At 44.0% G+C, this 14,328-nt stretch overlaps 1 protein-coding gene across 5 annotated transcripts in view; it reads right to left on the bottom strand.

Annotated features, from left to right (window-relative positions):
• Positions 1-14,328, bottom strand: part of LOC143334673 (myosin-10-like) — a 50,098-nt gene that overhangs the window by 25,705 nt on the left and 10,065 nt on the right. The window lies entirely within an intron of this gene.

Raw genomic sequence — 14,328 nt, 5'->3', positions numbered from 1 at the left:
GGACACAAAAGTCACATCAGTCCAGTGTGTGTGTGTGTGTGTGTGTGTGTGTGTGTGTGTGTGTGTGTGTGTGTGTGTGTGTGTGTCAAGAGAACATTTTACAGCCCGTTCCTCAGCCTCCTCCATCCAGACTACCCTGCAGAGCTATGCTGTGTAATACCAATAAACTGACACCCAGACTAGTAACCAAACCACCTAACACCTTTCATCACAGAGGAATTCAGACCAAGGTCCAGATGACAGGATTAGCTATGCTCACTGAAGTGTGTGACCCCTCAACTTTGAAGACCCCGCTGCACACTACAAAGAACTACAAAGACCAGAGCCAAGAGGGAACTGACCCTTTTATGAGCAGAAACTGTCACTGGATATCATTTAACACTATTTAAAAGTGGACATTGTTTCATTATTTTGCTGTAACTGAACTAACAATGTTTAGGATGCTTTGGTTTAAATTTAGTTTCAAGACTGCATTCCACTGCCCGTCCTTGGCTTGAAAACCATTCAACCACGACACATGACGTCACATCGCTCTTTAATGGATAGGTGGCATAGCTGACCTTGTCTCATGGGTGGCATAGAGGAGGAACAGCTATGTGGACACCTTCCTGGTGGCACACCATGTCTACCAGCACACACACAACTTGTGTGTACAAATGGGCTCTTTGAGTTTGGACGGTGTTCTGGTAAGCAGTTTGGGCTCCACGCAAGACTTAAATGAGGACCAGAGACAACAACAGGTTTGATTATGATTTTGAAATAATATTTTGTGTGCCAGGCACAAAGTGAGTCCTCCTGCGGCACTTGAATTGTTGCTGAAATTCTTGTGGCAGGAAGTCAGGAGATTTTTCATTTCCTGAAAGAGACAAATTTGGGAACACCTCCACATTCCTAAACTCAATAAAACTGAAAGGAATGGGGCCACCCTGCATGCACTCACATCTCACAGCAACAAGCTGCACCGCTGAGGGAATGGGGGCTGATTATACACTGTTAGATATAACACTGTCTGTCTTGAAGGGGACATTTGACAAGTGAAGTCGTGTTTGGTCAAAGGCAGTTTGATAAATGTTTTCCTTTTTTATTCAAAAACTCTTTGAGCTCTTCTTTCATTGTGTTTGAATAAAGCCAGTGCAGCAAAACACCATGATTAGCTCTCCTCTAATGTCTAATATTAGAGGCTTGTCTTATAGCCATTGGCTGTGGGATGACTGCCTCCTATGACCCATTAACTCACACCCTGTTGGTGTGGGTCAGTTTTCACAGATGGCTCAGAGAGACTTTAAGGTCTGAGCTTTCACCAAAGAAATTACCTTTCATTCTTAAGCATGAATTTCCTTCAGGTGACAAAAGCTGCTGACATTGTGTGTTTGTGTTTGCACTTGTGCTCTTAAAAGCAGTGTTCTTTTCTCTTTCCAGTCTGCTTTTTGTCATCAAAAAATGATGAATGCAAATGTAATGCAGATGAGTGAATGTATGCACACTAGCGCTGGATGAGAGTTACTATAACAGTTTGAATGATGAATGAGCTGCTCACTTTAACTGGCCCCATCTCCCTTGGTGATGAAGCAGCCTTTGAAACATGGGTCACAGTTTGATTACTCTTCCTGTCTGTGTTTCACAGCCACATCTACACAAACCTGAAGCTTATCAGATGCACCTAATGTTGATTTTCACAAGACCTTGTACCTCCGGCCTCACTGGACTGAGACACGCAATACTGCGTAACCCATCATGACTGTGAAAACCACATACACTCTCACTAAACAGCCCCAGCTTTACACAATTAGAGGGAGAACCAGTTTGTGACCTCATGCCTCTGAAATTAGCAGTTGATTGCAATCTGTGACAAATATAAAAAAGAAACAAACAAAAAAACGGTTCACAGGGTCACATGCCCCATAACTGCCCACAACTGCCGCCAGCCTAAATTCCCATACAGTTACCTCAAGTGTTGCTCTGGTGCTTTAATAAACACCATGTGACAGATACGTTTTTCCTTTGGCGTACTGGAACTATGCTTTGCCCCTTTGGCAGCAGCAGTCATTTGTTTGAAATCACTGATATGAAAGAGCAGATGGGAAAACGTCCTTGTAAAGTCGACGAAGAAACAGATGGACCTATGAAAGTGATGTTTGGATGAGAGCGCGCATGTGGACAAGTAACATGTACACAGGCCACCCTCCTGTCCGGGCTGATGGGGATGGGATGGCAAAGGAATCTCATGAAAGTTTATACAAGACAAACAAAAGGGCCAACAAACACACACAGACAACCCTTTAGACGTCTATCAGAGCTACACTCACTTCATTCCTTGCCCATCAGACATCTATTTACCCAGCTTCCCTCTGATGCCCTCTTTATACTTTTCATTTGACCTTATATTCCTCTGTGGACATCCATCACCTCCGCACATTAACCTCCCAGCTCTACCCACAATAGACAATCACTCCTTTAATCTTCCATCCCTTTTATGACTCTAATCGTCCATAAGGTCAGACAACATACAGCAGATACAGATACCTCTCAGTAGAGAATAATCCAATACACTACTCCTTCATTCTCCTGCTTAGCACCTATTCAGCATCATGAACAGCTTTTTGAATACAGCCTCTTACATATATGTAATTGTGTAGAGGTTAATTTACCAATCTTGTGATATTTGACAGTCTATATAGTTTGTTTAAACATTACTTTTCACGTTTTGTGTCATCTTGCCGTGCTGTTTACTTTCTGTGAAATTTACTGGTCACTCTCTAAAGTGACCTGTGCTGTTTGAGTGGGTGTTTGCGTGCATCCATCCTGTCCATGATCCCACCTTGCCCCTCTTGGCAGCTGCAGCTTCCTAGATCACCACAGCAACCAACTGCTGGGTCATATTTACCCAGGATGCCATGCTGGCTTGGCGTAGGCGGACCAATCAAACTGCATGTGCTCTTCCTTTCCAGTAGCTCATTACTGCCTCACTAAATCTTTACCCCCTTTGTGTTTCCCCTTTCCCTCTGTTGCTCTCATTTCCCCTTTTTCCCCCAGGAATGGTGCAAAGCCAGATTACTCAGACCACTAAAGAGTACTGACGACAAAATCACTTTTCCATACAACAGATGTTTTTAATTTGAACACCTCATCAGAACTTTTAGCTGCACTATTATTTCCACCACAACAACTCACAGCCAATAAGTTAGGTAATGTTAACGGGCGATGGAAATAAGTTGGCCCATTTAGTTTTTAGGTTAGATTTAAGTTCAGCCTCTGTCTGGATACAAGCTAAATACAAATCTAAATGACAGCACAGGAAAAAGGCAGCTTTCAGACCAATCGGTATTGCTGCACTGTCATACCACGGTTCACTGAAGGGTGAAATGCTTCACTCCTGCTCCTTGTTCAAGGAAAAGCGCAGGCGGCTCTAAAAAACAACATTTTCAACTGATGTAGCTGCCAGCTCCAGCTCAGGCTTTTCTGACCATGTTGGAAATGATCATTTATCATTCCAGTCAATTGAAACAACTGCATACAGTCTGTCTCAATGGTGTAGAAAACCAATATTCACATGCAGGAATCCCACTTCAGACTCCCATGGTAGGAGGCGGGCCTGTCTTGCACAGCAGGGTTCCCTTCGCTGCTAATAATTTATGCCCCACGAGGATTAAACAAACCCTCATTCTTCACATTCCAGAGCATTCCCCCTCTCCCTCCGTCTCAACAAAAGCCCCAATCGTTATCATAACGCCTTATTAACGACCTCATTTAACCTTGTACAGCCTTGGTACCCCTCACCGGACTATAACTCGTTCATTGTTCTGTCTTCATACCCACAGATGTAATCTACTGTAAACTATTCACTCCTTCCTTGTGTGGAATGCCATGGTTTTAGTAAATATAGTGATTTTGATTAGCAAGAGGCCAAGAGATTAGGACAATATACATATTGTGCACACTGCTGGAGGGAAGGGAAACATGTTCAGTGTGGTCAGAACTAATGTTAAGTAGAAGTGCATTTGTAGTCAACGGGCAAAAATGTGGAAAAATAATGGCATCATCATTCAAGCTATGGATCAGATGGGTTATCTTGAAATTATGGACTGTCACCAAATGACAAGCGAAACAGTTTGTTTTAATGAGCCCGAGTCTGAGTGTGGAACAAAATATCTCATTTTGGCTCCAGGCTTAAAAACTCCTAACCACAACCACCAAAAACATTCTGCACATCCCCTGTTCAAACCAAACCGTAGTGTACAAAAACACGCTCAGCGCGGGGATCATAATCACGTCCATTCATTGTCAATGGTCCTCCGCAATTTGGCTGCAGTTCAGTGCAGTTCGACCAAAGTCTAACCCACAAATTGCGCTCCTAATTGTTGCAAACTGTTGCTTTAATGTCAACTCTGCATGTGGATCAGCCAGCTGTCAAACAAGCCGTGATTACGTTCACACGGATTCTCATCAATCTCATACTTGGTATAACACAGATAACTAAAATAAAAAAACTGACACCCTGGTCTTATTTATGTACAGAAGAACTCACTGACCACCTCCTGCTCTCGAACACACTTTTCGAGGTTTTCTGCCAGTGTTAAAGAAGCAAAAACACAACTTTCTGATGAGGAACATGCGGCTATAAAAAAAAACAAAACAAAAATGGAAGTTGGCTTGAAAACATGATTTTCAACCTTTTGGGGTCTTTGCAACTGGATGTAACACATTTTTCCACGCTGCAGCTCACGCTCTCACAATTTGCTTCATAAAAGAAGTCGTAAAATGCAACTACACACAGTGAAAATTCGAGTGCCATGGCAACTGCTTCACACACATAAGAAATCCTGAGCGATAGCCAGTGAGCCGCTCTCTCATAAACTTCATCTACTGTTATATGTGGTGAGATTTACCCAGAGTAAGACACAAACACACAGTTGTACAAACACAACTCATCCGTCACAGTGGAATATGATGGTAGCTTTAGTGCAGAGGTATATAAAAATGGCGGCCTTCTTACTCATGAAGGCCTACAGCAGAGGCGGGACACAGTCCAGAGCTACTTAAAACCAGAGGAACAAAGCCTTAAGTGTGTGTGTGTTCGTGTGTGTGTCAGTGAGACAGAGCTCATTCACATTCCCAGACAGTGGAAGGAGCAAACAGTCAGCGTGATCTTGGAAGTGCTCTGGTCTGTGGGTACCTGCAGTGTTTCGCTGTCACTTCGAAGCTTCCGGACAATTATGATGAGAAGCAAATGAAACACGGTTAAGCAAAGGGCTGATGAAGAGTAATACGCTACATCCTCCCACAGTAGATTTGATACGATAAACAGACTTAGAAGCTGTAAATCCTCCAATAGTGATTAAGGTAATACTAACAGTCCCTTCACTTAAACCACTGGAAGGAAGTCAAGAGGAAGGCGGGTTAAAAGTGGACATTAAAGTATCCTGAATGAACACAGGGTACATTTCACTTGTATTTACAGTTCACAGGGTACCAACTGATCTATGAAATATATGAAGAAATCTTTAGCACAAACTACTTTAAACATGTAACAATGAGATGGTATCTTCCTTGAGGGTATTAAAAACTGCCAAAAGAGATCACAGATGATGCCTCAGATCATTCACGTAAATTGGACAGCTGAACCGTATGTGTTGAACCTTTGTGATTTGCCCCAGACAGCTAATGTGCCATCAGTACAGATGTTAGTTGTAGGCAGAAACCGACGTGTGTGTGTGTGGATGAGAGTGTGCCTCTGTGCTTGTGTAGCAGCTCAGCCTCTGACTGATCTCAAAAACTAACCAGAACTCCAGATCAAACTGGACAATGTGCGTTTCCGTACATACGGCCATGCGCAACTGCTGAGTGACTAAACAGTTCAACTGTGTTAATCACTGTAATGCTGTTGAACCAGCAGCCTGTTCGGCATTCAGAGGCATTCATGAGCCTCTGAACTGAAGGGCAGACAGCCCCACTGAGCTGACTGGCCATTTGCGTGTACCAATTGGTGTGTATGTGTGTGTGTGTGTGTGTGCATGTTTGTGTGGTGGAATTCGGATGCCCCTGGTTCCCCTCCCTACCAGCACTGGGGCCTCTTGGGTGTGGAGCAGGCGTTGTTTTCAGCAGGCTGGTGGTGCAACACAAGTGACGTTAAAGGGAAATGAGGGGCAGGTGTGGCGGGGTCAGAGTGTAATACAGGCCCCCTCTGTGACAATCACGAACAAAGACGTCAAAAGTGACAATGTAGAGTATGCAGGGAAGATGCATCATTTTCACGCCATCAGTGAATGAACCAATGGGTGGAGACCGTCCTGAAGCCCACTGTCACAGGATGTTCCCCTGTGCATCTGGCACAATGAATGCTTCCCAGACGAGGCGAGAAGGGTGTGGTGGGAAGGGACAGATAGGAGAATGACCAAGGGAAAATGGAGATAGCCAAAGGAAAGACCATGGTGGCACATGGAGTCAGAAAAAGTTATAAATAACATCATGTCGCTCGCAGATGAAATCCAAAGTGTTGTTCAGTGCTTCTGATTCGGTTTCAGGATAGTGATGACAGTTGGCAGCTGAGATCACAGGCAGAAATAGATTGTCATCATGGGTTAGGGACTGTCCCCACCCTCTCAGAAACGGCAGCAGGGTGTGAGGGACCATCTGAGTGAGTGTGTGAGGTATCCAACACACACACACACACACACACACATGCACATACCTACATACATATGCACACACACACGCGTGTTTCACACAGTGGTGAAAACTCGCTGCATCAAATTCAGAATAAGCATATATTTACAAAAATATTCATTCAGTGGTTTTATAAGGCAGGAAAACACAGTGTGACGTGGTCCCAAAATTGTACTGCATCACCTGATCCTTATAACACACAACATCAGCCCACTTGAGCTCACCCACTTCGTTTGAAGCCAAGAAAAATAGACTCAGCTCAAATAAAACTCCTGTCTGTGTCATCACTGGCTTTGATCCTTCATGAAAGTTAAGCCCATACATTCACTGATGCACATGCACACAAAAGTACTAATCTGATTTCTAAACAGAAAGAGCCAAGAAACAGTCTGCCACAAAACACCACGCAAACAATATATAATGCATTAATTACAGAGTTTTGAGCTAAGCTAACCGGCTCCTGGCCATAGATTCATACATGAGCTGACATGTTTCATACATGTCATACATGACTGGAAGAGTGGTATTGATCTTCTCATCTAGTTCTCTCCCAGAAAGTGAAATAACCATTTTTTCCCCAAAAATGTTGAAATATTCCTTTAATTGTACACAGACGGCCAAGACGACAAGAGTTGCGCCACAACACAGAAGACTACGTTCTGCTCATCTCAAAGTAAACTGCAAGCTGATGACGGCAAATTTTGGTAAGAGCAACAGAATCTAACAGTTTCAACAGTACATTTAAGAACAGTGTCAAACACGTACGGACGTTGGAGTCTTTTGCTCCTCAGCCACATGTCCTGTGGGCTTGTGTTTGGCTCGACAGGCCTGTGTTATACTGTCTGAGCTGTGCTCCACAGAGAGCATTCAGACAGGCTTTTGGAGTCTTTCCCTATTCAAGTCCCACAAAGCACATTTTTCAAATGCTTCTGACGCAGGGGTGAAATGAGAAAAGTCTGGGAGGGAAAACGAGGGGTATCCAGATAGAACGATAGAGACAGAGAGGTGCAGAGGGCCAGGCCCCACATGCTCCTCGTGGAGAGGTGCTGGGCTGGTGTGGTAAACATTCTTGGGATAATTAAAAGAGTCTTTGAAATCTAATAGGCCTATTCCCCTGCATTAACTGTAGTTCATGTCTGCTGCCCTGAAGATATGTGGCAGCTATACGGCAGCATAGCAGAGAGACAACATATGAATGCCGACGGTGGAATGGATATCCATGGCTCAAATTCCCAGTCGGGAGTCAGTGAGTGGGACTATAACATCTGGTGAGGGTGGGAGAGAGACAGTTTCATGCAGCCTGAAGTTAAGGTTGAGGTAGAGGTAGAGTTGTACTACCTGTAGCTCAGAGAGCAAGAGACAGTGAACCAACTACATACAAACACACAGAGTGTAACACAGAAAAGAGAGAGACATGGCAACAGTGAGACTCAATGTACCTTTTGGTTCACTGAGCACAGCGGTCAATCCAGACAAAGCTTCAAAATACAAGTACTCAAAAACACCAATGTTCTCATCTCCCACAATAGTGAAGGAATGCGGGGTCCGTCACTATTCACACCATTGTTTGTCAGCCCGGCTAAACAAACTCTAATCACATTCCAGTCTTAAACTCATTAGCAATAATTGCTTCAAATAAACACAATTTTGTTGTCTTTACCTCACCTGTCAAAGTCATATAGAAAAACATTCTGAACAGAGTGACTCTGACTTTCATTATACTTGATCTATATTTCCATTTTGTTGCTGTTACAATGCTACTGCTGCTTTCTCTGAGGGTCAACGTCATCTTAGTTCACTGCAGTTCTTAAAGTTTTCCAGCCGAGGATCCAAATGAGGATTTTGTCAAAAGACCAAATGTAATGAAAGATGTTGTCTCTCTTCCTTTGTGTGAGCCGAGGCAATGTTACACAACTGCACAGGGTGTGATACTCTATGATCCAGAGTGCATTTTTTCACGTCTGTCTGGAAACACTGTCACTGTCAGCAAGGATTACCTGCGAAGTGTCCCATGGAGACACAATAAACATCATCACTATTGCTGTTCAAAGGACACTTCTGTGCCACTGATTATCCCCTAAGTAGTTGTATGTACAGACAGTGGATGTCTTGAACTGCAGTTTGCACTATGAGTCTTACACATGCACAGTTAGTTTCAGTTAATTTTGCCGGAAAATAACCTGTTAATTTTGCACCGAGGAGCTGCATCTCCCGTCCAGTCATGTCCTGGAAGACTTCAGTGTCCCAGACAACTGGGAGACATTCCAGTCAAATGCCTGCATTTATGGACCCTATTTTGCCATGTTTTTGTGTCTAAGTGACCGAGGGGGACAACATTTTTTGAAATTGGTCCAGTATCGAGTGAGAGCGCAGCAGCAAGCAGCTGCAAAATGGGCAAATAAACTCGTAATTCACCAAACTGGTAGAGGACCAAGAGAGAGGGCGGACAACAAAGACGCAGCAGAGGAAAACAGCATGTAGCAAGAATACTTTCACATCCAACTCAGGAATTATTCACTGGACTTCATGACTGGAGAGACTTCAATATGTAAGATTTTTCTGTGTAAAAAAAGGTAACTGCCAGATAACAGCAACAATGCTCCCAGTCAGCACTGATAAAGTGGCAGGTCGGTGTGAGAGCTTTCAACAGTCTGCGGTCAGTGCTAGCTGGTCTACCCTGGCTCACTTGACTTTTAGCTCATCCTTCCTCTTTGGCTTTGGACCACAGTGCATCACACTGTGTGTGTATATTAACCTGTGGACCGACAAGGTGAACCAGTCAAAAATATTTTTGTGGTTAATCAATCAACGGTTAACCACTGACATCTCCAGTGTCCAGACGTTCTTTATGAGAGAAATTTTCCTTTTCTCAGAAACAAGAAGATGCTGCTATCTGCTGATAAATGCTGTTTAGTTTTTGATTACCTGTGGACATTTATTTAGCAGACACATTTCTTTTTAATTTTAAATACATGCACTGCAGAAGATGACATCAGTATTGTACAATGGCCACCCTGCTTTCGGTCATTAAAAAACCCATATCAGTCAACCACTAATGCTAACAGAGTGTAACTGCTGCACAACAGCACGCTTACCAAGAGTGTAAAATTAGCCTTGTGCTGTTGGGTGTTGCCTTTAGGCCAATGAAAGGGGAGAGAAAACAGTTGCGGGAGATGTGGCAGAGAGTATTTGGCAATGTAATCGATTGCAGATGGCAGCCATCGGGTGGCTTGTTTGGTCCACAGTGGTTCTTTGTGATGGCTAGGCCTGCCATAATCCAACAGGACAAGGCTGTTTTCGTGTGTGTTTATGCTGGCACCTCTTATATCACAGCACTAAGCTCTGCAGCCCCACAGGAATCCAGACACACAAGGGGGAGCAGGGGTCCAGTCACAGAGGGGAAACTGTATCAGTGTGAGACTGTGTGCCAGTCTATGACTTAATAAAATAATATAACAATCTACGCTTGTATGGCTACTACAACTAGGCAGCAGTGACAACTAGAGGTGGAACGAAGTAAAACTGCCTTTAAATAAAAAAAGTTACATGATTTTCAGTCTAGGATGAGGACCAGGCTTTTGTGAGTGTGTTCAGTTTACAGATGAATAAATACCGTCAGCTGCTTGTTAAACAGAGTGATGGAGCGGATCAAGCAACATCTACAGTAGCTGCCTTTCTGCCTGGCCTCCAGTGGGCTGTGAGGTTGTTGGTGGGAGTGAGAGGGCAGTCATAGTATGAGTCAGGTAACCCTATCTGTCATGATGAGGCTTCTGGTATCAATGCTATGTGTCTCTCATGACAACACCATCCAAAAACGAGGGCAATGCATGACAGAGACCTTAAATCACCATCTCTCGGTTGTATGACTCTGTAATACATCAACCTGTGATATCTAAAAACAAGGACAAAATGATTTTTAACAAGCCAAGATCGAGGTGTCTTACATACACTGTGCACATGCATGACAACGGACACACAACAGCTTTCCCAATCATTGCTCTGTCCAGGTTAGGGAGGAAAAGTTTCGGAGGAGGAACGTAAATCAGAAATGAGGTACGACCCCCAAACAGAAATATGATTTTATCCTGGATGAACTCCACAGCTGCCTTTACAGACGCGTCTGCCCATGTGTATTTGTGTGTGTGTGTGTGTGTGTGTGTGTGCATATGCGTGTGTGTAAAACAGAGTATGTTTGCAGTACACTTATGCAAACATGCTGTTTAAACAGGCTTCCCTGTTTGTCTAAAAGTCATCTCCTCAACTTATAGTGAGTTCAGACCCTTTTGAAGACCAGGAAAAAGTCTCTAATGCACACACACACACACACACACACACACACACACACACACACACACACACACACACTCCTTACTCCCATTGACCCTCCACACCTGTCTTGTCACTCAGGCCCTGGGTGTGCCTTCTCCCAGGCCTGCTCTCCTGCTCTCACTGCCCCAACACGAGGCCTCATTTCCCAGGGAAGAGCTCTGTGGCTCCAGGCCTCCCCTTCCACACACATACACACACACACACACACACACAATCACACACACACAGCACCCTGCTCCCAGCCCCCTTCAGACTGCACAAAGCCCCCATTGTGAGGCACAATGCCGGCCGCCCCCTCAGCCTTTCCCCTGTACCCTCTGCTCCCTCTTGCTTTTGCCTGACTCCCTCGTTCTCTGCTTTTCGCTCTCCTTTGCTTTTTCTTTCCTCTCTGCTCTCTCCTCTTCATTCTCAGATCTCCACCACCAATCCTGCTTATCGTGTCTGTAGGGGCCTGCCCACTTTTATCGTAGCTCAGCCCTTTGCCCCACTATCCCCTTCAATGTTAAGGCCTTCAACATGCCCTCGTCTCTCCCCCTTGTCTTTCCCACCATGGCCCTCCCTCTCGCCTCTGTATTCTAAAACATTTTCCAACTGTTGTCTTACCTCACATATCCCCCGTCTCTACTCTCTGGATTAGAAACATTTCATATCTACAAGTAAAGGTAGGTAGTACTCATGACTGCAGTGCTGTTAGTGTCATTTGAAGATATGTTTTGAACAAAAAACTGGTAATTTCTAACCATTAAAACACTTCTTTTGCTGTGAGAACATTTGTCCGCTCTGTGACATGCTTTGGCACTGGTTCCATAGTTTATCAGTGTTTGTCTCTTCCAAAAAGAAAAAAAAAATGCTAGTAAAATAGGTCCCAACACTGCAGCATTGCCTCTGTCTCTCCACAACTAAAGAGAGTAAAAAACAACTTTGTTCTCAGACTGCAGTCCAGCATGGTACTGCAAGCAAATACTAGTATTTTTACTGCACATACAGGTCTCATTTAATGATGTCCACACCAGAAAAAGGACCTTGCACATTATTGTGGTAGCAAGTGCAAGTTGTATGCCATTAATTCATCAGCACTGTATGTTTTCAGTATAAATATGTAATTAGTGCATGTGAATCTAAAATAACACAGTGAGCAACCAATGACATGACACTGTCGACCAGTTAAATGAGGGGAGGCCAGCCTTCAAATACGGCGGTGATCACAGTCACACATGTCTCCTCTTCCTTTGTCATAAAGCCACAACAATTTCAGCTTGGTTTGCAGTACACTGCCAGCTTTGGTGCCTCCTTCTTACAGATTCTGCGCAATCTCTTAGGCTCAGTTTCCACCTGGTATTAACTGGATGAGCATACCTGTCAAGATTAGGATTTGAACTACAGGTAGGTGGTCAGAATCAGATACCTGGTTGAAAGTGAAATGCTGTCAAAATCCCTGCATTACGTCAATGACAAAACACCAAACTGCATATAAATTTAGCACTGGAGTATGAATGTGCTCTTGCCCTTCATCTTTCTCACACTTCTAACAACCACATGCATGAAATGTACTGCACATAAGCAGCAATGTGGGAAAATTACACTATCTGTACCCATCTGTGAGAAACCTGACACAGCCAGTGGTTTTGCTTTGTCTTTATACAGCATTTCTGAACATGTCTACAGTGCCATCTGCGTTCCACCCCTTCACATTTGTTTCAAAGTGAATGAAACAGCTATAACTTTGACCATGGGGTGGAGTTGCAAGACTGGCACTGATCTAAAGAAATCCTACTGTAGTATGTCATTTTCCAATATCGCTTCGCCAAGCTGCAAACCAAATTCTGTCAATTAAATGTTTCCTTGCCTGTTGAAAAAGCATACATGCATGCATATTCTTCAACATGTTTGGTGTTTTCTGATGAGGGGTTTACTGCTATGCAGTGTATGTGGTAAATGCAGAGCTATCTGTGGCATTCACCTCAGAAAATAATCAGCTCTATTACAGCGCTGTGGTTCCTTGAGTAAGCTGAGCTGCAGTAACATACTGTATAATGCAGCTGCCACCTGGGTGCATGTCTGCTTCATCTATCTTCCTGAGAAACAGCCGCACGAGCCAGTAACAGGAAACTAAGTAGCGAGATGAGAGGAAAAAAATAAATAGAAACAGATAAACACATAAATGCATACACACAGACACTGGCAGTTTGGAAATCTGCCCAAAACTAAGCCTTTTAGTCTGACTGGTTGAGGGGTGAAATAAGAAGAAAATGGGGGCACAGTGTTGTCAGTTAAACTGGGGACTAACCATGGCAAGCCTACCTATGACCTAACCTGATATGGAGGTGGGCATTCCACACATTTGTCCTCCTGTTTTTCCTGATCAAAGGAGAAGAAGGAAGGAACAAAGCAAACGGAGCCGCCACAAAGCTTCCAGCAGAGCTGCGGTTTGTATTTTTCATGTTAAGTGAAAGGCAACCAAAATGCCTTCAAGGATGTGGGGAATTTTCCTCTTCGGCGTCTTCCAAGCCAGAATATTCTGGTTGAAAGAAAGAAAAAAAAAAAAAAAAAGGAGAAGACTGAACAAAACTAGCGAGTAAAGCAGAGAAAAGGGTAGTCACTGAGGGAAGAAAGAAAGCAATTATAAAACAGTAGGTGAGCCTAAATAGTTTGCAAGAGCTTTAGAGTGTTAAAAGACACAGCTTTTCTCACCCAGGATGAGAAATTAGCCGTCTGAAACAGACTGGAGGAGATTCAGTCAATAACGTGTACAAAAGTCCCTCATAGCTGCCAGCTCAAATACCGTCACTTGCCAAATGTGACACCTCTATTTGAGATCCTTGGGGAAGGATATTTTGGTCGCACACACAGACACACACACACACAGGTATCCATGGCGATGCACCCCAGCAGTGGGGAAAGGGCTGCTCGGACAAGCTCGACAACTTGACGATGACTCAGCTTGCAGAATTTAGCACAGCATGGTATAGAAAGCTGGGAAAGCCATGACCTCATTCCAAGGGCTGCTTTGCTGCCCTTCCCTCCACCTCGGTGAGGGACAGCAGCCCAAAAGAATGAAGACCGCCGACAGGGAGGAAGGGGGTCAGGGAGAAGAACGGTGGCACAAGAGAGGTGTCCCATATCCAGACAAACATCTCGCATAGTGATAAAAGGATGGGTGGTGTGTGTGTGTGTGTTTGTGGTTCTGTCTGAGTAAAGCTATATTTAATGTGTGGAACATATGGCAAGTGCAACAAAAGGGATGCAAACAGGAATGAAGTCACTTGGGAAGGCTCGGGGAACATTAGCCCCACGTAATGAAATGTAGTTTTCCAGACCTTTGGGGCTCTAATCTTC

Source organism: Chaetodon auriga, chromosome 16 (genome assembly GCF_051107435.1).
Source record: "Chaetodon auriga isolate fChaAug3 chromosome 16, fChaAug3.hap1, whole genome shotgun sequence".
Lineage (NCBI taxonomy): Eukaryota > Metazoa > Chordata > Actinopteri > Chaetodontiformes > Chaetodontidae > Chaetodon > Chaetodon auriga.
Note: the sequence above shows the minus strand (reverse complement) of the source record. Positions and strands in the feature narration are given on the sequence as shown.